The sequence below is a fragment of the Rhinolophus sinicus genome, linkage group LG03 (genome assembly GCF_036562045.2).
Source record: "Rhinolophus sinicus isolate RSC01 linkage group LG03, ASM3656204v1, whole genome shotgun sequence".
Lineage (NCBI taxonomy): Eukaryota > Metazoa > Chordata > Mammalia > Chiroptera > Rhinolophidae > Rhinolophus > Rhinolophus sinicus.
In genome coordinates, this window is record NC_133753.1 from 30,845,551 (window position 1) to 30,868,667 (window position 23,117).

A 23,117-nucleotide genomic window follows, 5' to 3' on the forward strand; every position below is an offset into this window, starting at 1 on the left:
TCACAAATTGAGCTCTCTGAAAAGCACAGGTAGGCTTTGAAAGGTTGGCTGCACATACAAAAGTTTGCAAACCAGCTATCAAAAATGATCTCATTTGACTTCTATGATCACCACAGAAGGATAAGGCAAAATTTAAAAAGTCAATTGCAATTTAAGTTGAAGATGTGTCATCAACTAAAATAGCTGCTGCAAAATCCTACTCAAATCTCCCTTCCAGCCATATGTCTACTTTGAAGCTTTTCATTATCATACATTATTGTTTCCTCTACTGCAGAGCACCTACATAACAGGATCCAAAACACAGTACAAAAAAGGCAGGGAGCAAAAACTGGGAGAATTTTCCAGTACTACGAAATATGTAATTCCTTGTTCTTTGAAGTTTCATAAAGATATTGCCTCCTGAGATCAACAGCTAGAAGCATTCTAAAATCATGACCAAGATAAAAGGCCTTTCTACTTTGGAGGAAGGTTGGGGAGGTGGTTGGGAGAAGACTGCAAGAGCCAATAACAGAAAAAGCTACTGTGAAGACACTAAAAACCTGAGAATTTTATATTGGCCTTCTCATGTCCTTGCTCCCCACAGCTGCTTCTTCCCAATCCTCTTGATAAAATCCAAATTGCCCAATGGCTGCTAATCTACAAGGTCAATTCTCTGACAGCCATCCTTGACCAACTATTCCCCAAACTAGCTAAACTATGTCTGACCCGTCCTGCTGAGGCCCTGTAAAAAATTCTACCACCCTTCCCCAAGTTAAAACTCTCCTTCAGAGTTTTTCATGCACATCATTTTCTAATATAGTCTTATGCTGACAATGGCCTGATTAATTCTCTTTCAAACTGTGAAAAGTTCCAGGAGGTCAACACAGCAGGAATTTGCTTCATTTTTATTTTCTTGATGGGATCCAAGGTAACTCTTGATACTACTTCTGTGTCCACATAGACTCACTAGGGAACTAGACAACAGAAAAGTATTTTCCATTGGTCATTTCAAAAAAATAATAAAAACAAAGACAAACGTTTATGAAATGCCTAACTCTACTGCTACATACTTTTATGTAATTTATTATATTTAATCCTCATTACAAGCCTCAGGATAAATATCCCTATGTTCATTCGACAGATGAGAAATCAAAACCTTTTATGGTAAATTTTATGTTATGTGTATTTTATCACAATAAAAACAGAAAAATAAGCATGATTGCAAAAATCACCAAAAACTAGAAACTCCCCAATGTCCATCAGCTGATGAATGGATAAACCAACTGTAGTGTATCCTACAGAACACTACTGAGCAATGGAAAAAAAAAAAAAAAAAAAACTACTGGTATGTACAACATGGATGAATCAAAATGCATTACGCTAAGTCAAAGAAGCCAGATTTTCAAAGCTACATACTAAATGATTCCATTTAAATGACATTGTAAAAGGTAAACTATAGGGACAAAAAACACATCAGTGACTGCTAGGCTTTGAGGTAGAGGGAGAGGTTGACTACAAAGAGGCAACATGAGTGAATTTAGAAGATTATGGTGATGAATATACATTTACCAAAACTCATAGACTGAACACTAAAAACAAATAAATAAAAATGTTAATGTATGACTGAAATCTGGTCAGGAATGAAACCTTAAAAAGTCAGCTACTGTCTTTAAAATTTTAAGATATTTTCAGCACCAGATATGCCAGATCACAATGCCAAAAGTACAATGTACCATATTCAGCCATAATTTGTTTGATCCAGCCTGTGATTTTAAAGTACAAAACTATTAAACAGGAAGTAAAACACTTTTCATCTTATGCATTGCATATTGTACCTAGTAGGTCATCAGAAAATGTTAATTAATACACAATTTAATAGAGTTTAGACTGACTTGGCCTTTCTACTTCACTAGTACATACGTATGTAGCTTCAAACACAAAATTATTCATTTCTCAAAATATTAACATATAATTGGAACTGGTAAGTGCTGTCCACAAAATGTACTAACCTGAGTTGTGTTCAGTTAATGAAAAAGGCAGTAGAGCACTTTATCTTGAATGAAAACATCAGACTCATGGGTGCTCTCTTAGCAAAAGCAGCAACCTGCAATAAAAGAAAAATCCATGAAACTCAGCCCTACTCAATTTCAGTTAGTATTATTATACATTTTTAAAATCCCTTTTTTCTTCCCTTATGGAGCCAGTCGTGACATGTAAAATGTTTGTAAATTCACTTATACTACAAGCAGTGCTTTTCAAATCCCAATAAGGAATGGGTTTTCATTTTGCAAATTACACTCAAATACAGTAACTGTCTTAATTTGCTTCAGAGTTCATCTTAAAATAAGTCAGCACCTATAAAACTTGCTTTGTGAACACAAAATTCTTCAATTTTGTCTACTTTTTAACCTATAGGGCAATCTGAAATGTCTGTCTTTTCACATTCACACTCAAAATCTTCCCTATCTCCCTCACCCCAATTAGCTGTACAACCTAACTTCTGACTATCTTCTACACAAACTTCCATTCAAGTCAATTTAATTTGCTTGCTTTCCACAGAACAATTCTGTCATTCTCAGCTGTCACTCTGCAATACACTATTCCTTCTTTTTAGAACAGGGACTTTTTTCTCCCTTATCCTCTTTGTCAATCAATGCATATCTGTCAACTTTCTCAAAATCCAATCCCTCCATTCCTCCATAAAAGCTGATATAATCATTCTGTACTCCATTAATCCTTGCTAGACTCCTTTGCTGCCTTATATGTGTGCTATCTCATTTAGTCTTCTGATTAGGGACCCTATCTCCTACTTCTTTTGTTGCTGCCTCTCCATCATCTGGGACCATTTTTGACACATAGAAAGTAATCATTATGATTGACTGACAAGTAAAATGCTCTTAATAAAGATTCACACATCAGTGTTCACTGAGTAAGTATGTGCAAGTCACATATCAAATGTTCACTGAGTATGTATTAATATATGCAAGTCACTGAGTACAAATACCCAGGAATGATATAGAGACACAATACATTCTATGGAAATGTCTTTCTGCCAGTTACGTTACTATTGTTAAAATATGAGGTTATTATCAGACTGAGATTATTAATTGTGAGAAGTCATCTTTCTCCAATGACATCAAAGCCTAGTAACCAATTTTTGCTGATAGAAATAATATAGAAGCATCATCACCAACACCAACGCCTCCACCACAATCCAACTATTTTCATTTTAAATTCCAAAAGTCAAAAAAATCTATGAGACAGAACAGTCTATAAGAACATTCAATAAATTACTCCAAACCAAATAATAAGCAAATTTGTACAGTAGTTTACTATGTACATTATCTCATCTAATAGATCTAGTTAAAAGGACAAACCACTACCAAGTCAACTACTCCCATGGCCAATTAACATTCAATTCCTGAATGGCCATTAAATGCAAAATCAGCCAAGGCTCATTGTGATTCCTTCCTGTAACTTCACCTGGAAGTCTTTACCAACTTCCCTCCTTTCCACAATAATCCAGTAGTATGGGATTTATACTTCTAGTCATTATGGAGTATCTGGTACCACATTTACCTTCAGACAGTAAACAACCACAAACCTAGACAAAACACATAACAACAGTTTCTAGATATTGAACAATTAGTGTAGATCTGCGTTCCCTGAGAAAAGAAAACAAGATGGATAAGCCCTATGTGCTCCTTTACTTTCTGCCAAGAGACATGTTCTAGACACCACTGCAGGCAGGGAGATTCAAAGCAGATTCACTAACTCGAAAAGACAAAGATCGGAGTTCAGAAAGGTAGCTAACAATTGTCATCCCAATAAACTTCAGTTCAAAAAAAAAAAAAAGGCATAGGTGACAGGAATTACTGGACAACGTACCAAAGAAGAAGAAATTATGGAGAAAAAAGCTCCAGACATCTACATAGGGGTCCACCTGAGTCTTTGACTTAATATTAATTTGTATACACTCAGGGTGAAATTCCATAAAGCCAGGCAAAACAACAACTCGTTGATCAAAAGTCAAGAATCCCTGTTCTTCTGCATGCCCTTTAAAAAAAATAAGAGCTAAACTAAATACTGCAAAAAAGAACATTTGTTTAATTTCAGTGGTGAATAACATCTGCTATACGATTTACTGTACTTTTTAATATGTTTGAAATGTTTCATAGGTTTAATTGAAATTCTCTGTAGAGACAATTGGAGGAAAGGAAAATGGGGAAACGGGGAGGAAATGACAGGGAAAGAAAAGAGCAGGATGAGAAGGGAATGAGGAGAAGGGTAAACAAGGAGAGAGAAGTCGCGGAAGAGTGAATAACCTAACTCTACCATCCACAAAGCTACACATTTTAAGTATATAATACTGTATAGAGCATATAAAATATACTATGAACAAGGTTGTTGGATTGAGGTTTGCAAAACAAGTTGTTTACTAGTAGGGATGAAAGCCAGGAATATGGTCGCACATGTGTGAGACTGATAAGAGTGAAGTGAAAATAAACATGTTTATGTGTGAAACTGAGCAAACAAAACTGAGTGGTAAACACGTTCACCAAAACAACTTGTGGTTATCACCTAAGAAGTAAAAAGTCCAAGGAAAAGAGGCTAACAGCAGAGTCAGAGAGCAGTGCCATGAGTAGTCGGGCTGGGCGCTCCGGCTAAGACCCTGCGAGCGGTGCAAGCCGCGATGTGGGACTCCCGAAGCTCTTCCTTGCAAGACCAGCTCGCCTCAGACCGGTCGGGGGCCCAGTCGTCTCTCCCAGACCAGGGACCTACTCCATCTCAACTGACTCTGGGACTTGGTTCCGTATTAAATTCTATTTTCTCTTGTGTAACCTATGGTGTTTACCAGGGCACTGGCCTCTGGAGGGACATTGGCTCCCAAATAAAGCTGTGTCACTCACTCTATCTGAACCTGTATGCCGGGACTTTGTTCCCCACTCGCCTCACGAGTACCACGCAGGAACGTATGGCCCTGCCAAGGAGTTAATGTCCCCTTGATTTTCAGGAAGAGACTGAAATGTGGCCCTTCCAGGCGCTCACGACAAATACCCATCAACAAATTTTCTCTAGGCACCTCATATTTACTATTGCCTAGACAAACAGTATTGCAATGAAACATTCGTTAACTGAGACAAACTTTCTCACAAACCATTTTCAATGTTCAAAGCCAGGAACATTATTTATTTTGTTGTTTAATTGTGCTTAGCTTACTAACCTAAGCTAAGTTTATAAACATATTACATTAGTTACATTTTTATATTTACATCATCAGGTTCATAAAAAAACAATCAAATTCATTTATATTCTAAGGTTTCTAACTCACCTTCATTGCAATGGCCTTGTAGGTCAGTATTGGCCATTGATATATTACATTTGAATTTTAGAAGTATATATGCATTTCAAAAGCTTATTATTTCTTTTTTTTAAGTTTACTGTTTCATAACAGAAAATAAAACTTCAGCCAATAACCCCATAAAAGACTTTCTGCCAAAGCAAACAATGCTATATAAAATAATTTGAGAATAAACAGCACATTATTTTATTCACTGTTTTTACTGAGCTTTCATTAACATATAAGTACTTAAATGTTTTTTACGAGCATCATAAAAATGTGAAAAATTAAGCCATCCTTAATTAACATAACCAAAGAAATATAAAAATATGTTATCACACCTATTTACTACTATGCCTTTTAAAACATAATTCTATGCTGTAGTTCAGTAAAATGCTTTTTTATGTATGTCAAGTTGCTAAAGAACTAACTGCAAGGAATTAAGGATCTAATGGTATGCTACAGAGTGTTTAATGTGTACCAAGTACCTTGACTAAGCACTTTGAATGGGCTGCTGTTAAATCATGTAAAATCGCATAACTACTCTGAAATTATCATCTCCATTTTATATAAGTTGAGGAAACAAATTGAGTTAATAATGGTGGGGCTAGAATCTGACCTCAAATCTGACTCCAAACCATAGTTTTTTCCTACTCTAGCAAGTTACACAGATTAAAAATGTTACTGTTTTTAATCATTCATTAACAAAATACCAGTAATACTATCATTAAGTCTCAATTACACTAAAAAGAACCTGCAGTACATGGCTTAACATGAAGCTTTGGAAATATAATCTCAGATGATTACAAGCTAGTAAATGTACCAAACATTTCATGCTTGGCACCTGACAAGCAATGAAGTCCTCATACATAAAAATAAGCAGGTCACCATGAATGAACAGGCTATTCCAAAACCTATTCAGAACTTGGAATGCACTTTCATTTTATGTGAAACCAGTGCTAAAAATGGTAATTCTACTCCCAGGTCAGCCCACACTTAAATAGTAATTCATCAATTATATCTAGCTACCATTTATAAATACAGGGAAATGCGCGCGCGCGTGTGTGTGTGTTTGTGTGTGATGGTGGTGGTGGTGATGTTGCATTAATATTCTGAGTTCCAAATTGTGATCTCAGGAATTCATGTGCCTCTCTGTTTGTCAGTGAGAGCAAAGATGTCCCTGACACCCATGGCAACATTGCAGAGAGGTATTCAGCAGCAGAATCTGAGGTCAAAGATAAGATTAATTAATAGTGCTTGCTGAAAAATCTGATCACACAAGAGAAAGCATTCCTCTACACAGGGATCACTCATTTCCCAGGCAATTTCTATTCTAAAGAGCATTTCAATTTAGAGGGTTTGTAAATCAAAGACTAACTGTATTACAAGTTAATTTGGTGTACTGTAGAAAACATATCTTTACTTTTTGTCTATTTCTACTTGAGCAGAAAACTATAAATACAATGCTTAATAGCCAATTTGGCAAACATTATGGTTCAAATTATTAATACATGCAACTACATATTCTCTATATTAATTTGCAAAAGGAAAGCTATAATGCCAAATTAGTTCATTTTTGTTACCCAAACTGCTATTGGGCTGCTTATACCCACCAATTAGTAGGTATACTCCATGTATTTGGTTTTACACTGAAATTAAATAAAATATAATTAGATAATTAATTGAATAAAATATATAAACCCAATAACAACAGTAATAACGTAGCTATGTTCTATTAAGCATCTACAATGTACCAGCCACTATGTTAATTATTAAATTATTGACTGATGTTAAATTATTTCACTTAAACCTCATAATACCAACCCTAGTTATTAATCCATTTTACAGCTAAAGAAATAAAACTATAGTCAAGTAACTTCTCTCTTCAAGGTCACACAACTAACATATGGTAGAATACGGTCTGCTATCAAAGACCATGATCTTACTCACATCACCACATTTACTAAGCGCCTAGCAGCCAGGCACAGGGAGGGAAAAAAAGAGGTACAAAATCTAAAACCTTAACCTAGATATTCACATCCTAACATTAATTCAACAAATATTTCTTGAGTTCCTATTACATCCCAAGTACTGTTTTAAGCCAAACTGAAATTGTTTTTACTGGTGGCTCTTAGTTGATGCTCTCCTCAACTAATATTAACTCTATTATATAATAATCTCCATTGCCAGGGGGTTTTGGAGAAATGGCTGATTCCACAGAATCAGCAGAAAATTTTAAATAAGCCTGTAACAGCTTATCATACCATTAGCAAGAAGGCTATCAAAGACTTAGTAGGGTCATATAAAAAGATTCAGCAACCTCTTAAAGAGGCTCCCACTGATCAAAGGGGACAATTTGAGCCTCCTTAACCATATTGATTGCAATGGATTAAAATCTAAATATGTCTAAATTCATGAGATCATAATGATCTTAAAAAAAAAAACCACTAAAACACCTTCGAAGGTTTTTAGGGAACAAAATCACTATCTTGAAAATTGGTAAATAAAGAATTAAGCATTTTATCCTGCTTTTCCTTATAAAATGTACTATTTGATAACAAAATAGCAGATGAGGAGATTATTCCATGCAAATATCCTAAGTCATAAATAAAAGCGAAATGATTTAGAGTATTACCAATTTGCAACCCCCAATGAATTACTGGATCTAGATATTATATGTCAATGGCTCCTAACATCACACACAAAAAAGACTCATCCAGATACCAAGAGCCTCCTGATGAACACAACACCTCCAACAGTCTTGCAAAGAAATCACGCCTAATTCTGACCAAGCCTCAGGATCCCGTGGAAAAATCTACAGGACACATAGAGAACAGAGAGACATGCTGAATCACACCATTAGTATGCAAGAAGAATCCAAACTGTGGGAAACTCTATAAATCCAATAGTCCAGGGTTCAATAACTAAACTGTAAGAAAGAGATCAGAGGTGGGGATCTACAGATTAAAAGGATCAAAAGATATATCAACTTCAAAAAGAAAACAGATAAGATTATAGTTTCTAGAGATACACACTGGGGTGATGAAATTATGGACTAATATAAAAATCAATACAATGGTTACTTCTGTAGAGGGAGGCAGCTGATGGGGATAGAGCACATGGAGAGCTTCTGGGGCAGCTGGCAAAGTTCTACTTCATGCCCTGTGTGGTAGTTACAATTGTGTTCACTTTATAATACATTAAATACATTTGTTTTGTGTGGTTTTCTGGATCTGTGCTTTATTTTACAATAAAATGATTTTTTTTTAAAGGGGGGGAGGGTGGGAGAGAATTTTGAGTCTGACATAGTTGAAATTCCAGCTCTATCTCATTCTTGTGTGATCGTAGACAAGTCATCTAGTAATTCTATGCTTGAGTTTCCTAACATGTAAAATAGGGAAAATAATACTTAACCATAATTATGAGCAAAGTATAGTTAAAATGTTCAGCAAAGTGCCCACTGGATGGTATTATTTCAATAAATGACAGTTATTACCTATTCAAAAATGTGAAGTTGTACTACGTGACCACCCAAATTCTTTGTACAGAATGCGTATAGTACTAATTCTTTTAATATGAAAGATTTTCTGTATATCACTCACTTTGCATACATATCCTTGAACATTAAAAAAATCTAATGAGAAAACTTCAGACAGTACTTACTTAAGTGTATTTAGCCAGTAATTAGACCAAATGCCTTCTAAAGCAGACATGTGTGCGTGAGTGTGTGTGTGTGTGTGTGCGCGCGCGTGCGCGTGCGCCTTTGGTTTCACTTTTTAAATTAACATACAGTGAAACTGACTCTTGGAGAGGAGTGGGGTTACACAGTTCTATGAATTTGAACACATGCATAAATTGTGTAACCACCATCATACTCAGGATACAGAACAGCTCCATCACACCGAAAAACTCCCTTATGCTATCTCTGTAGCCACACCCTCTCCCCACCCATAATCCCTGGTAACCTGTGATCTGTTCTCCATCACCACAGTTTTGTGTTTTCAAGAATGTAATATAAATGGAATCATGAAACTGGCTTCTTTCACTAAGCATAATGCCTTTAAGATTAATCCAACTTGCTGCATGTATCAACAGTTCATCCTTTTTATTACTGAGTAATATTCCATTGTATGGTGTATTCATTCATACACTGACATTTGGGTTGTTTCTAGTTTTTGACAATTATGAATAGAGCTGCTATAAACACTTATATACTAGTTTTTGAACGAACAGTCTCCTGGGCAAATACCCAGGGGTGGGATTTCTGGGTTTTATGCTAAGTGTATGTTTATAAGAAATCGCCAAATTGTTATCCAAAGAAACTGTACAATTCTGCATTCCCATCAGCAAGATGTGAAAGTTTCAGTTGCTCCACATCCTTGCCAGCTTGGTATTGTCCAAGTTTGTTGTTTGATTGTTTTTGTTTTGCTATTCTAATAGGTATGTAGCAGTATCTCTGTGGTTTTAATTGGCAGTTCCCTAATAGCTAATGATGTTGATATACTCATTTTTTTTACTATTAGATTTAATTCTATCTGTTAAAGGGATTATGCTTAACAGTTTAGCACTCACTCAGCCTGTTAATGGAATGAAATAGTTTTATAAACTAAGCTTGATGTTTTTTCAGAGTCATTTCCAACACTAAGGATTTCAAATTGGCTTCACCAGCAATAATAAAAAGTTTATGCAAACATTTTCAATTCATTGGGTATAAAATGTGCTCAAGTAAATTCAACTTGTATTAAATTGAGTTTTTGTAGCTTTTTAATAAAAATTGAGAAAATTAAATAGCTTCTTTTTCAACTTCCTTCTACTCATCTTTCCAGACGCTCCTTCCACAAAATAACTTAAGCGTAACATTAACACTCAACAAACATTTATTGAGTGTGTATTTTGTGCTAGGCTATATGCTAGACCTTAAGTATACAAATATTAATGTCAAATGACCCTGTCCTCAAGCAGTTTATATTGTTCATGATTATTTAAAATAAATTTTCTCGTTTTTTAAAATAGCCTTTCTCTTTCAGAAGTTTTAGATTTAAAGAAAAATTCAGAAGCTAGCACAGAGTTTCAATATACTGCCCTCCCATTCAGCTTCCCCTATTATTAACACCTTACATTAGGTATGGTACATTTGTTATAATTAATAAGCCAGTACTAATATATTATTATGAACTAAAGCCCATAGTGTATTCAAATTTCCTGTTTTTACTTATGCCCTATTTCTGTTCGAGGATCCTATCCAGGAAACCACATTATATTTAGTTGTCATGTCTCTTTAGGTTCCTCCTGGCTGTGACAGCTTTTCCGACTTTCCTTGTTTCTGACAACTTGACAGGTTTGAGGAGCACCACGTCGGTATTTTGTAGGATGCTCCTCTATGCCGTACTCACTTTTAAAATTAAATATTTTTACTCATTTAACAAATTTCATTGTAAACCATAGCTTGGATCAAATTTTTAAATTATTAATTAACATACAAGTATTTTTTCCTACAGATATATGAAAATAGGAAATGGTCACTATTCTAAGGTACAGTACTATAAACTACAATTAAACTGACATCTATATTTCAACAATCTTGACCTCCTCTAACTCCACAACCATAGTGTACAATAGGTCTACACATACCAAGTAAGGAAGAAAATATTAATAAATTCCAAAGGTTATAAAGAAAATTACTTACCTGTCAATTTATTGTCTCTGTAAAAAATATCTTGCCATTTATCCTATATATCATCTGAATAAGAAATTAACTACTAAAATTTTGTGTAAAATACATTTCTTTTGTATAACTTGCTCACATTTATTCATTTTTCCCTCTTTTACTTAAGTGGCAGGTGTGATTTTAACTTTATTATAGAAGAATATAGTTCAAGTGTTGTTACCGTGGGTCTAAAATGATTACTGCAAGATTCTGCTGTTACAAATTGCTAACCAGGTGGGTTTCTCCTCAATCTTACCTAGGTCAAGAGTACTTCTCATCTACAACAAATGAAATAACTGGACTATGATATGTAATAAACTCTAATGCTTGTGACTTACATACCAGCCACAGATGTCATAAAATCTAAGAGTTTTTTAAAAAAAAAAGACCTTTAATCACCAGAGAAGGTAAGTCTTTCCCAACACGAAGGACTCTGGATGGATGCACTTTAAGGTAGTTGTTTGGACAATTCACTTAAGAAAGTTATAGAAGTCACTTTCTGCAGCTCACTGACAAGCTTAGAAAAGTAGGTTTTATCAAGGGGAAACAATACGAATCAGAGGTGTTGCAACAAGTGCTAATAATTCCAAATCTAACTAAATTCTATCAGAACAAAACCAATAAAGTAAAACTTTATTTCTTCAACAAGTCAAAAGCATGAGGGAAAAAAAGGGGGGAGGGGACTATTCTAAATTAAATGAAACTTAAAACAGATGTTACACAACCAATTATAGTGATCACACCTTTTGAGATCTTGATTCAAACAAACCAAATGCAAAATAAGTGGGGAGTTTACTGTGAACTGAGTATTAGTTAATTTTAAGGAATTACAGTTAATTTTTTTAGGTATGACAATGGCATTATGGTTATGCTACAAAAAATTTAAGTTTCATCCTCAAGTATTTATGGATAAAGTAGCATGGTTTCTGGAGTTTTCTTAAAAAAACATCAATGAAAAAAGTACTGAGGGAGGTTAAAGTCAAGTGATATACATACGGGGATTCAATATAATCTCTATTTTTGCATTTGAAGTTTAAAATTACAAATAGAATAAAAATAAGAAAAATTTAGCACCTAGTGATTAAAATGTCTTCCCTTCAAACAATTTAGTTACTGTTCACCATCTGACCAGAACCTAATATAGTGCCTGTTATATAGTATTTGGTCAAGAAACAAACATTTGCTTAACAAATTACTGAATCGCCTATCAAAGATAATAGTCAGACCTCTAAAATTCAAAGGTGACAAAAATTTCTAAGAAAATGCGTCTCTCTGTCAAGTCTGGGTAGCAGTACTGGTTAGGTTTAGGAAACTGCCCAGTACAGGAACAGGAATTTCAAGGACAAAAGAAAAGCTATCTAAAAATACTCTCACTAAAGGAGCAGGCAAAGTTCAGAAGTACCAGGAAAGGTTGGCCGGAGCAGCAGGAAGAAAAGTTGGTGTCGTGAGGGGGAATTGGAATATTTTAGAAGCTAGTTCATTCATAGGAGTCACACGTCCTTAGGGTGATACCAGCAGGGTAACTTCCGACTGCCTGGTCTTCTTCTTTCCTGCCCTGCAATCTAGATACTTCTTCATCCATTGTATTGAAATCACTGTGACATTACTAAAAGTATTCTGATAACTCTTTTCATTTGCCTATTTAAGAGACAGGAAAGTGTTATAAGTCCTAATCAAAGTCTAGTATGTACCATCACACATTTCAAACCACCGGGATAGCCACTGAGTTACAACTTTTCTATATGGTATTCCTAAAATAAAAATAAGATCATTTTCTACTTGTAAAGAGGCCCAAGAGCCGAACCAGAGTGCTCAACATTTATATGACTACGTCAGCACTAGGAGGTTTTTGTGAATATTTTATTGTTGTTTAGAAGGGCATTTTTTTTTTCCTTTAAAAATACTCTGCATCCATAAAGAAAAACCTGCTTCTTTTTTCTCCATGAAACACTCTACCAAATGAGTAATTTGCTTCAATAACTAAGACAATACAATTTTTGTGCCAGGCAAGAACTTTCTTCAAAGTGACAAAGAACATAGTTTCCATCACACTGTGAATTTTTTTAAATATATTTATTTATTTATATTTAGGAATATGGTTTCAAAGAAACTTCTGTACCTTCATTTGACTGTCCAGTTCAAGTGCCTAACACAGTCTCACTCGAAATTATGTCTAAATTTCAAATTATCAGAGATTACCAGAAGAGAGTCTAATTACCCCAGATGAGGTACAGTGTCCATTTTCTGAAGAAAAGACAGGATTGTTTCCCTCCATCTCTATTTCTGCTTCTCTCTGAATATGATTCTAAAACAGCTCTTCTACATCATTACAGCTACAAGACTAGAGAGCACCTCTTTCCCTGGTAGGTGGTTTCCAAAAAGCAGAACAAGACTAGTATTTGCTCGTCTCACATAACCATCCTTGAACCAATAACTGCGATGGTGATAAACAAGCTTCCATTTGGACCACGTGACTCTAGAACAGGTAAGATGAATTCTCCAAAAGAGGGATGTAAAAAGCGGGGTATTAGTGATCTAGACATAACCACTGGAGGAGTTGCAGGTAGCCAATTAACCAAGCCAATCTGTATCTCACACCACCATTGGGGGGAACTTAATGGCTACACATTGTTTTTTAGAAATTGCATCTTTTTCATTAGGAAATAAAATATCTGTTACTGCACTTACACATTCTTTTATATTTCTGTCTAAAAGGTTTCTTTAAAATAAATACAATTTCAAAAACTACATAATTAGTATTTATAGCAGCTTCTAATTACAATGTTATACCTGTGAAAAAATATTATGAAAAATGTTGGAAGGAGAAACTTCAGGGATTTAGAAGTGGAAAGTGAAATAATATCTAGAGTTCAACTGCAGACCAGGAAGCAGGAGAAGGGGAGCTGCCTTAGAATGGAGTTGTGGGGGATAGTAGATCCAGCTACACATAACAGAAAAACCCAAAACTATGGCTTAAACGAAATAGAAGTTTATTTCTCTGAAATAAAATAATCTGAAAATAGGCAGTGCAGGGCACTGTTCTACTACCGTGTTTCCCCAAAAATAAGACCTAGCCGGACAATCAGCTCTAATGTGTCTTTTGGAGCAAAAATTAATATGAGACCCGGTAATTATCATATCATATCATATCATATCATATCACATCATATCATATCATATCATATTATATGAGATCAGGTCTTATGTTATAGTAAAATAAGACCGGGTCTTACTTTAATTTTTCTTCCAAAAGATGCATTACAGCTGATTGTCCAGCTAGGTCTTATTTTCGGGGAAACACAGTATGTCATCCACATACAGTGTCCTTCTACTCTCCATCCCACCATCCCTAAAGGATAGCCTGTCCTCATGGTGTCTGCTGGCAGCTGGAGAAAAAGATAAGAAGGGTACGTACACCTCTCTCTTTAAATACAATTTTGGTAAGCATCACACATATGATGTGATATGATATGATCAGAGCTTCTTCACAAGGTTATACCTAACTGAAAGAGAACCTCAGAAAATTAGTCTTTCAGCAAGTAGAGATAGTGCCCATTAAATATCTAGGTTTTGTTAACTTGCGAAAAACAGAGAATGTGCTATAGTGGGTCAAATGCAAGAAAAGGCACATGAAGATAGGAGGTGTTGATGCAAACTTTCCTTCTTTAACCTCAAGCTAAAAAATGGTTAGGATAAAATATTTTTGATGTATTACTTAATACCTGAGAGAGAAGAAATAGAGAAAGGAACTTTAATTCTACCTCTTAGACTATTTCTTACTCTTCCCCATATTACCACCAAATATATATCTATATGTGCATATCCATTTGAGAAATAACAAAAAGTGGGAGCCAAAATAATCTGGCTCAGTTGTGAAACCTCTTTACTATACAGAAGTATGAAACCAACATGTCTAACAGAAAACACCAAGGTAGAGAGCCAATTTAAAACCAAACAAAGAAACAAAATCGCACCATCAATCTCTTACAGTTAAGTCTTACAGTTAAGACTTTCAAGTTACTTCCCAGGTCCAGAAACTCAGCCTAAACTCCTCTCCGCACCCATTCCATCATTTGCTGAAACCTCTCTCCTTAGTGCCCATCCAGACAGCAGATCTAATCTCCCTGGTTCTCTCCTCCTTTACTGAAATTACCATGGAACTGTTGACGTAGGAGACATCCAAACCTATAGAGAATTTTTGTAAGAGTTTATTTGAGCCAAACTAATGACATATGCTGGGGAGCAAGATCTCAAAGGCTCTGCAGAATAACAGTTTTTCCAGCTTCTTTTACGCATTTGAAATTAAGGAGGGAATATAAGATTACATGGAGGTGGGAAGAAGCAATGCAGGGATTGGATTACAGAATAGTTAAGATTATGTGCTCTCTTGAGGGTGGTTACAGTTTATTTCAAAGGTGTGTTAACTTAGATGCACAAAAACAATAAACAATTATATGCCTATGGTGTGACTACCTACCATGAACTGTCCAGTTAGGAATTTATGGTCAGATCATCCTGTGAGGTTACTTTCCACGGAACCCCTTTTTTGCATCCAGAGAATCACAAGAGTCATCATGAAGAAATTATAAAGTTTTTAAAAATCTTATAAAATTCCCTCGGACCTCAAATATTCTCACTTTACTGAATAGAACTAATGATGTCAACTAGTATTCATTCATATATCTTCTTGTCTCAAACAAGTAAGTTGCATGTCTAAGACTCTAAACATTAGGTGATATATTTCAAAGGGTTTTTCTTTAACACGGGCATGATACAGAGGTGAGCATGGTTCTGGTGGTGGTGGTGGTACCAGATGAAGACCTTCAGAGGCCCCAAGTACAGAAAATATAATAGTAGAATCCTCTACACCTCCTCCCTATTAAATACTAATAAACAAGTTAGTCCAATAAAAATCTTATTTCTTTTCTGATCACTAATTCAAAAAAATCCTTTTAAGTGCTTTCAAATTTTTTAAAATCATTTTTCCTCTGCTTTGCTGGTACCCTAAGCCTTTGTTGGATATGTTTTTTGGGGTAATTAGCACTAAGTAGTGGTAAGAAATAGAAGTAAAAGCAGTTGCAACTTGAGGAAGTCTACTCTGTGTCAGGTATTTTACATGCATTACTGATAATTCCACAAAAGGGAGATACTATCAACCCTGTTCTGCTGATAAAGAAATGGCTTCAAATAAGCCAGATAAGATGTCCATGTTCAGGTATGCAATAAACAGCAGAGCTGAGTATCTCTGTCTCCCAAGTCTGATCCATTAGACATACTGCCTGTAGGACACTTCTTCGGAACCTGCTCTTGGACAAAATTTCATTTCAGGAAACACAGAAAAATGATTTTTAAATGCATCATTTGAATGGCACTTAAATTTTCCATGGAACCTAATCACGAATAATTCTAGATAATGGCTGTAAATATATAGCCAGGACTGTTGCGCTACAACACTCCAGAGTTATTTGGGGTTTTGTTTGTTTGTTTATTTTGGTTTTTTATGTGAATGGTGTCCTCCGGATTGTGTGATGTAGCAGTTACAACCCTCTGACAAATGCTTGTCAAAGGCCTTGTCAACGCCATTTACTGTTCTGTTTTGGAAAAAAAAAAAATGACTGCAGTCATTGTTTAAAAAACAGAATAACATTCTCAGAATGTTAAAGAAAGGCATTTTAAAAGCACATGAAAATATAGTCAGCATCATTAGTCATTAGGAAAATGAAAATTAAAACCAAATGATATACATCTGCTAAAAGAGCTAAAAACATTTTTTTTTAAATGACGATACCAAGTGTTACCAAAGACACAGAGCAACTGGAACTCTCATATAATGCTGGTAGGAATGCAAAATGGTACAGCAACATTTGGAAGAGTTTGACGCAGTTTCTTACAAAATTAAACATACACTTACCATATGATTCAGCAATCCCACTCCTAGGTATTTACTCAAGTGAAATAAAAACTTAAGTTCATACAAAAATTATTCTGTTGGCAGCAGCTGTCTGTATTCATAATTGCTAAAAACTGAAAACAACCCAAACATCAACCAACAGATGAATGGATAAACAAACTATGGTACATCCATCCATACTATAGATTATTATTTAGCAACAGGAACAAACTATCGATACAAACTATTGAAAAGGAACAAACTATTGATCCATGCAACAACATGAATTTCAAATACATATTCTAGGTGAAAAACAGACTAACCCAAAAGTCTACAGAACTATAATTCCATGCATAGGACAAAATTTCATTTCAGGAAACACAGAAAAATGATTTTTAAATGCATCATTTGAATACAACTTAAATGGAAACCTATAACCTATAAATGGAAAAAGTAAAACAATAGCCATGGAGAACAGATCAGTATTTACCAGTGTGTCAGAGATAAAAGGGAGAAGCTAACTATAAAGGAGCAACAGGAGATTTGTGTCTTGGTAATGGTGATGGATACACATTCTATGCATTTGTCAACAGAATTGTATATCACAAAGTGTGAATTTTACTGCATGCAAATTAAAAATTAAAAAATATTTAATGCATAGAAAAATACAGAAAATATGCCAAAAAAAAAAAAAAGAAACAGAAAAGGGTTTTTAAGACTACTAGTTCTGGAAACAGTTACCCTATGGAGATAATATAGTTGCCTCCACTGAGCGGTAGATATAAAACATAAAATGCTTACCACAAGGTTTACTACACACTAAATTCTCAACGGATACTAGTTTCCTTCCCTTTAGCCACTTCTCTCTCCTATGCATGCATTTCTCTTTCCCTGTGTCTACCACTACCTTCTTTTCTTTCCTCCTCCTTTGTAATGATGATAGATTGTTTCTGCCTACTTCACATTCCTTCCCTATTTCTCTGGTTAATAATACAGTAGTCTCCTCCACACTTATCCTGCGGGGATACATTCCAGGTCCCCCAGTGGATGCCTAAAACCACGGATAATACAAAACCCTACTTATACTACTTTTTTTCCAATACACACATATTGTGTTTCCCCGAAAATGAGACCTAGCTGGACAATCAGCTCTAATGCATCTTTTGGAGCAAAAATTAATATGACCCGGTATTATATTACATATTAATTATATTATATTATGTTATATTATATATTACATTATAGCCGGTCTTATAGAAAAATAAGACCAGGCCTTATATTCATTTTTGTTCCAAAAGACGCATTAGAGCTGATTGTCCGGATAGGTCTTATTTTTGAGGAAACATGGTACCTATGAAGTTTAATTTATAATTAGGCACCGTAAGAGATTAACTAATAACTAATAATAAAATAGAACAATTATAACAATATACTATAATAAAGTTATGGGTATGTGATCCCATATCTTTCTCAAAATACAGTCATGCGTGATGACGTACTGACAGGGATATGTTCTGAGAAATGCGTCATTAGGTGATTTTGCCATCGTGTGAAATCATCATAGAATGCGCTTACACAAACTAGACTGTACAGCCTACTACACACCTAGGCTATGGTGGTGTAGCCGACCGCGCCTTGGTGACAAGTCTGTAAAGCATGTTACCGTACTGAATAATTTAGGCAACTGTAACATAATGATAAGTATTTGGATATCTAAATATATCTAAACATGAAAAACGTACAGTAAAAATACAGTGTAAAAATGTTTTTTAATGGTACATCTATAGAGAGGACTTACATGAATGGCGCTTGCAGAACTGGAAGTTGCTCTGGGTAAGTGAGTGATTGGTGAGTGAAAATGAAGGTCTAGGACATTACCGAGCACTACTGTAGACTTTATAAACATTGTACATTTAGGCTACACTCAATTCAGTTAAATAAATTTTCTTTCTTCAATAATAAATTAACCTTTGGTCACTGTAGTTTTTTCCTTTATAAACTTTTTAATATTTTTAACTTTCAATTCTTTTGTAATAACACTTAGCTTAAAACACACACATATATAGATATTAAAAAATATTTTTTTCTTTATATCTTTATTCAGTAATCTTTTTTCTACCTTTAATTTTTATTTTTCCTTTTTTACTTTTTAAACTTTTTTGTTAAAAACTAAGACACACACACAACACACATTAGCTTAGGCTGACACAGTCAAAAACGGTCTTCAATATCACTGCCTTCCACCTCCACAGCTTGTCCCACGGGAAGGTCTTCAGGGGTAACAACACACATGGAGCTGTCATCTCCTGTGATAACAACGCCTTCTTCTGGAATCCCTCCTGAAGGCACTGCCTGAGGTTCATTTTGAGGAAGTGTCACTCTTTTCAGAAATATGTCCATGGTTGTATGCTTATTTTTTATTTTATTTTTTAATTGGGGAAGGGCAACAGGACTTTATTGGGGAGCAGTGTGTACTTCCAGGACTTTTTTCCAAGTCAAGTTGCTGTCCTTTCAGTCTTAGTTGTGGAGGGCGCAGCTCAGCTACAGGTCCAGTTGCCGTTGCTAGTTGCAGGGGGCGCAGCCCACCATCCCTTGTGGGACTCGAGGAGTTGAACCCGACAACCTTGTGGTTGAGAGCCCACTGGCCCATGTGGGAATCAAACCCGCAGCCTTCGGAGTTAGGAGCACGGAGCTTCAACCGCCTGAGCCACCGGGCCAGCCCATATTTTTTATCATCATAGATTTGCTTCTAAGCCGACAATGCACCATGAACATTCCTCTCTATCAATGAAAACTTTCAGTGTTGGGGCCAATGTTTTCAAACTGTTTACGCTTTTTGAGGTCTGCAAAAGCTTCTGCTAAACGCTTCACTGAATTTCCTTCAAGGTTCTTTTTCTTCTCCTGCACTTTCCTTTTCTCTTGCCTCTTCTTCAGCTATGCCTTCCTGTTCTGGTTCCAACAAGTCCTCATTAGTCAGTTCCTCAGGAACCACCCCCAGAAGCCCCTCAGTGTCATCCTCATCCACACCCAGGTTAAAGTTGTTTGTCGTCTCAACCACAGCCTTGTGGATTTTTACAACCCCCTCATCCTAGACAAATCCTTTGAAGTCATGGACGACCCTCCTGGGTGTCTTCTTCCAGATGCCACACATACACTCTTTGGTGACATCACTTCAAGCCCAAGCAAGGTTCTTGATACAGTCATAGATGTTGTAATCCTTCCCCAATTGTCTGTGTCTTCCTCAGTTGAGTTACAGCAATTGCCTGGGCAAAGATCCTGCTCAGGTAGTGGGCCATTAAAGCTGCTATAATTCCTCGATCTATTGTTTGGATCAAAGAGGTGGTATTTGGAGGGAGAACCAGCACACTGACATTGGGATGAAGATCACCTACAAAAGGACCATTATCAACAATAAACAAAATCTTGAAAGGTATGTTGTTCTCCAAACAGCACTACGTTTCATTAGTACAGCAATTCAGCAGGGCATCTTGGAAGAGGAGGTGAGACATCCAAGACTATTTATTGCTCCTGTAGTACACAGGCAACGTGTGCTTATTGATATTCTTGAAGGCACTGGGTTCTCACTGTGCCAGATCACAAAGGGTTTCCATTTGTAGCCTGTAACACTGGCCCCTAAGCAAGACTGTTATTCTGTCTTGAAACCTGGCATTGACTTGGCCTCATCGAAGGAAGTCCTTTCAGCATCTGTTTCCAGAATAGGGAGGTTTAAGTCATATTGAATATTTGCTCTGGCAAGTAATTTTCCTCCACAGTCAGCTTATCTAGAGTTTCCAAACATTCTTTAGTTACCTTCACAAGAGCACTCGCAGGTTCATCACTCGCTTTCCATTCTGCAATGAATAACAACTCTTTAATTGTTTAAACCACCCAGAGCTAGCAGTAAATTTAACATCATAGTTGGGTCCAGCCTTTCTTTCAACAATACAAACAAACTTTTTGCTTTAGGTGTGATTGTCATGTTGCCAAGAAGGATACGCTTCTGTTTCTTGTCCTAGATGTCCTTACAAATTTCTCCATGACTGATACAAGTCCTTCTAGAATTTTTGTTAGTCTCATTGCCTTCAATGAAGCAGGTCCTTTAACAGCTTCCGTCACTTTGTTCTCACTTTTCAAGATCATGGCTATGGTGGAATGGTGCCTGACTGGTGAGCAGTAATCATCACTGATTTTCCCCCTTTGACTTTTAATTTCTCTCCAGTTCAATTACTTGACATGGCCTCTTACTGGTAGCACTCACAGATTTTCTACACTTAGGGACTGTGATGGACAAAACAACACAAGGTTAAATCAAGCACAAGGGAAAATGATGCAATCGAGACACAGTAAACACGAGATATACGAAGTATGATCAAACAATATGGTAAATGGCTAAATTTAAAAAATGTATTACAGTAAAAGACACATTGCCATTATTCCTCCTCAAAATACTCCCCCTCTCTTTGAACACACTTATCCCATCATTCTTGCCACTTTCTGAAGCAGTTCTGGAAGTCCTCTTTCGTGAGTGTGTTTAGTTGTGCTGTTGTGGCTGCCTCAATGTCCTGAATCATTTTGACTTTGGGGAAGAGCCAGAAAAGATCTGGCACGGTACCAGATCCGGTGAATAAGGTGGATGAGGATACACTGTAATGTTTTCATTTGACAGAAAGTGCCATATGCCAGAAGTGATGTGTGACACAGAGCATTGTCATGATGATGATTTACAGCACACTTTCAAACACACCTTCTCTCAACAGTAGCTTATACCTGACTGCACTGAACAAGTTTAAACTTGTCACACACGTCACTATGATTCGATGCACCACTTCCCGTATTGAAGACCCCTGCCTTTCCACTGAATGGCACTCGGCAGCATTCACTGTATTTTGTGATCACAACAGAAAAGGCTCTGTCTCACATATCGCTTCTGGTATGGCAATTTCTGTCAAATAAAAACATTGCAGTGTGTCCTCATCCACTTTATTCAATGGATCTGGCACCACAGGACTTCTGGCTCTCCCCCAAAGTCAAAATGACCATAAAAGGTAAATGTTTTGAATTGATTCTGGACATCGAGGCAGCCACAACAGCGCAACTAAAGATACTCATGAAAGAGGACTTCCAGAACTGCTTCAGAAAGTGGCAAGAACAATGGGATAAGTGTGTTCAAAGCAAGGGGGAGTATTTTGGGTGGTTAATGGGAATGTGTCTTTTACTATAATATTTCTTTATTTAAATATTCACTGTATTTTTTTATCATACCTTGTATGAGGCTACTACTGGAGTAACACAGCATACTATTTTACAGCAAACTTTTTCTTAAGTAGAAAAAGCACACTAAAATAACAACAAAAAGTACAATAAATTCATAAACTGATTACGCAGTCATTTATTATCAAGAATTAGTATTGTGCATAATTGTATATGCTATAATTTTATACAATTGATGGCTCAGTAGGTTTACACCAGCCTCACTATAAACATGAGTAATACACTATGACTTTACAGCAACTACATCACTAGGGGATAGGAAATTTTCGGCTCCAATATAATCTATGGGACTACCGTCATATACCCAGTCCATTGTTGACTGAAACAACATTATGCAGTGCATGACTGTATCTTACTGTACTGTACTCACCCTTTTTCTCCTGGTAATGATAGAAGGCAATACAATGCCTACATGATGAGAACAACAACAAAGGCACTGTGACAGCATTAGACTACTATAAGCGTTACTTGAACACAAGCACTGTGATCCCATGACGGCCGACCTGATAACCAAGACGGCTACTAAGTGACTAATGGGCAGGTGGTGCATAGAACATAAACACATTGAACAAAGGGGTGACACATTTGGGGCACGACAAAGCAGAACAGAGAGCGACTTCATCACATTACTCAGAAAAGCACACCATTTAAAACTTATGAATTGTTTATTTCTGGAATTTTCCATTAATATTTTCAGGTTGCAGTTGATAGCAGGTAACTGTAACTGCAGAAAGTGAAACTGTGGAACCTCCTGGAATAATATCCTGGCCATGCTTTTTCAAGGCTGCCAATGTTCAATGGGAGGCATTTGAAATATGCTTTAAGCAGAAAAAAAGAAAAGAAAAAGAAAGAAACTGTGGATAAGGGGAGACTACTCTATTCACATCCTTTTGGGAACTGACCCTCCCACGTTTTATGTTGTTCTGATG

The 23,117-nt window shown here is 36.0% G+C and overlaps 1 protein-coding gene across 4 annotated transcripts in view; it reads right to left on the bottom strand.

Moving 5' to 3' along the window:
* FUT8 (fucosyltransferase 8) overlaps positions 1-23,117 on the bottom strand; it is a 211,179-nt gene that overhangs the window by 173,913 nt on the left and 14,149 nt on the right. For all 4 annotated transcript variants that reach the window (XM_019733553.2, XM_074327355.1, XM_019733552.2 and 1 more), the window contains exon 2: positions 1,989-2,083. The gene's annotated coding sequence lies outside the window, so the exon portion shown is untranslated. The remainder of the gene's footprint in view (positions 1-1,988; positions 2,084-23,117) is intronic.